Genomic DNA, 4,002 nt, shown 5'->3' on the forward strand with positions numbered 1-4,002 from the left:
GTCACGGCCCTTGTGGATTTGTTCATTGAAAGAACTATTCTTTACTGTGAATGCTGCTGCAACCACATAAAATGCATATGGGACATGCTTACTCCAGAGCCTTGTGAGTAGACCTCTTGCCTCGCCTTGCTATTGCAAAGATTATTCATGCAACTTCTATGACGATGAAAACAAAATTGTGCAAAACTCATTTTTGTTCATACCTGTTTCTGATGTGCAGGTTGTCAATGGAATTCACATAGTATGTGGTGGGGTTCTTCTTCATCGTGTTGTATGGCATGAGAATGAATTATTTGATGTTATAATGAGCAAGTGTGTTGAATATGTGTAAGGAGATATTATAAAGAAAACAATGTCATTGGTATTTGATGAATACAAAAAAAAAAGAAGCCCGATGCATCAAATCAGCAGAACACCTATACAGTATTGATTGAAGTACAGTAGATACTGATACATCAACAGATACTGCTGATGTGTAGTTTGATCAGTTAATTAAAGTAACAATGTCCCTGGTATCATTTCACTCTTATGAAAAGAATAAATGTCAGCTCCATGAAATAGTGTCCGAAACTGGAGAATGAAGGATTCGTTGTAAAGCAAGCTGAAGAGGACGGTGACACTCTTGTTATCCAGATGGGACTCGACTCGTCAAACAATTCTGATTCTGTTATGGCAGTAAGTAAAGACAATTATCTGGTGATTCCAGCTGCAGTGATAACCCAAAAGTCAAATACTAGTATCTATTTCTTCAAGCCGAGCAAAGGTAAAGTGGGAGGGAGGTTATCTTCTTGAGGTTATCTTGAGATGATTTCTGGGCTTTTTAGTGTCCCCGCGGCCCGGTCCTCGACCAGGCCTCCCCCCCCAGGAAGCAGCCCGTGACAGCTGACTAACACCCAGGTACCTATTTTACTGCTAGGTAACAGGGGCATAGGGTGAAAGAAACTCTGCCCAATGTTTCTCGCCGGCGCCTGGGATCGAACCCAGGACCACAGGATCACAAGTCCAGCGTGCTGTCCGTTCGGCCGACCGGCTCCCCGGGAGGGAGGATGTATTCTTTTAGTCGCTTCAAGTTTTCTCAAGAGGTACAGAACAATATTTGATTATGTGCATTTAGTAGTTGCAATACTACTCTTTCCTTTAACTGGCAAGGTAAAATGAAATATGTCAAGCTAATGTCTGGAAACAAAAAGATGCATGATGATGTCCAGATTTTCAAAGATCCAAATGCAGATCATTATTCTATTGAAAAGTTTGGGAAGAACTTTTTAACAGCTCTATTTGGGGACAAAAGAAGAGGAAACTTCATTGGGCAATGTACGATTTGAACTTTTCGCTAATTCTGTCTAAAAATTAGTTTAACCTTACACTTTAACCGTTGGTAAATCGGGATGATTTCCTGGTAGCAATTCTTTTACCATGTAGTAGCTCAGTTGATTAAGGCAGCATCTGGGATCCTCTCGGACGTAGGTTCGAACCCTCGTCACGGCCCTTGTGTATTTGTTCATTTGTATTTTAACCTTGCTTCATTGCCTCTTATTGAAGTAACTCTATGACCTCATTCTTTCAGAATATATCATCAGGTACAGACATAGTGTGGAAAACAGAAATCTACTCAACTGGGTTTGGAAAAAAAGACATTATGGGCTTCTCCACAAACACCAGATACCCAACTCAAGATTACATCCTCAAAACAATTTAATGTAAATATAAAGGAGACTGTAAGGTTAGTTGTAGTTGTTGAAAGATTGAACTCAAATGTTTCATCATTTGTTCAAGTTGTAAGGAGAAATTGTGCAAAAATGATGTTGAATGTGAAGAGCCAGATGAACATGTCTCATTGGCTAATGTTGATGTCCAGGAAATTGCCAATGAACAGGAACACGAACAGGACAGGACAGGACACATCATAGTCTTCCAAACATAGATACTGTAGTTGGATAAGTAAAAAAAATAAATAAATAAATAAAAAAAAACATAGCAGGACCCTTGCCGAGTGGTGCAAGTACTACGTTATACTGTGACTTGCATTTGATGTCCCTAGAAACAATGGTTTTAAATATGCACTGGCTAAACCTTCCAAGTTTGACTAACCTGCTGTCTCTCAACCCTCCAGGCCCTTTTTCTCGGAAACCATTAACCCAACATAGAGCATGCTAAGGACCATTTTTGTTGAGAATTAAATTTCCTTTTAAAAAGTATTCATTACCTGTTTGGTGAAAACTAACAGGAAACAAGATATTTGACAAAAACACATTTTCATCGCCATTTTTTCAAGATGGCAGCTAAAGCTCGCTCTTGTGGAGAACTCTTAGCATAGAATAAGGACTTGCATAATAAAGGTCTTAACCCAGTTTCCAGCTTTCTGGTAAATGTTTTCCAAATTCAAAAGGTAAATGACTTGGCAACATATATATATATAATATTTATATATATATATATATATATATATATATATATATAATATATATATATATATATAATATATATATATAATATATATATATACTCTTTCACAAACAATAGTTCTGCTATTATTAAAACGTAAGATATATTTTCCTCTAAGATCCAGTAAATCATATCCACTAAACTGGAAAACCCAGATTACCCCTAAAGCTGTTGTAGGGTACATCATGCACATCATGGATTAAGATTACTACTTTATTCCACAAGCAAAACTATTATCCAGCCTTTAATAAATTATATCAAATCTTTTTTCTTTACTGTATTTGTATAATTACCTACCTACAGAGGCTACAATGCAGACAGTCTACACATGCAGCAACAAAATTATATAAATTATATAATGCCCCTATCTCCACCGAACACCGGTGTATCTGCGGCTATGCACGGGCGGACCAATACGGCAGCTATGATCTCATCTGTCGTAAGTCACAAGGAAAGATTCAATGACATCACCAAGAAAAGTTTTGTACTGGACACCCAGCTGTAGCCAAGAAAACCTCTGTTGTGCAGACCTGACAACAGTTATAAATGCCCATATGGAGTCACCCTGCAGCCATAGAGGGATGGTAGACAGGTTATGTGGGACTATACGTGTGTGTTTACATTGGCTGATACCTATCTACCTCACAGTATAGTTGAGGGAGGCATGGTGCCGATAGGCTCTGAGACCCTGGGCTAAATGTGCACTTAAGTTCCTAAAGAAGGTGGGTGAGGAACTCATAAGGCAACCTAGAGACTAGAAAGCAGCCAGTTTCCTGTTCCAGCGCCTCGGTATCGCAATTCAGAGAGGAAATGCTCGCTGTATCTTGGGCACACACCTTACATCCAAAGACCTGAATGAGGTCTTCGAACAGCAATTGTAATATTTGTGTGTGTGGTCAGTAAACTATATATATAAATATATATATATATGTACAGTACATATACATATATATATATATATATAATATAACTGAAAACTTCACACCCCAGAAGTGACTCGAACCCAAACAGCCAGGAGCACTATGCAACTGGCATACATGGTATCTTAACCAGACAGCAAGGAGTACATGGTACTCCTGGCTGGGTTCGAGTCACTTCTGGGGTGTGGAGTTTTCAGTTGCATATATGCTTGGGGACCATTCAAGCTTGTTCGCATTTGTGTTGCTCACATGGCCCCACAAAGCGAGGCGATTCGATGAAATAACTATGCCCAAGCTTACCACCAAGTGCCGTCAGAATGTTGGTGAAATAGCCTCGGCTACCAACGTCTTTTGTATGGTCACAGTTGGTCAAGTGGTTAAGGTACCATGTACGCCAGTTGCATAGTGCTCCTGGCTGTCTGGGTTCGAGTCACTGCTGGGGTGTGGAGTTTTCATTGGCATATATGCTTGGGGACCATTCAAGCTTGTTCGCATATATATATATATATATAATATATTATATATATATATATATATATAATACACACACTATATATAAATATGCGCATACACATGTTTATTATATAACCTCTATACCACACACACAAAATTAAACTTGGAGAAAAAAAATCCAACA

Source organism: Procambarus clarkii, chromosome 91 (genome assembly GCF_040958095.1).
Source record: "Procambarus clarkii isolate CNS0578487 chromosome 91, FALCON_Pclarkii_2.0, whole genome shotgun sequence".
Taxonomy (NCBI): Eukaryota; Metazoa; Arthropoda; class Malacostraca; order Decapoda; family Cambaridae; genus Procambarus; species Procambarus clarkii.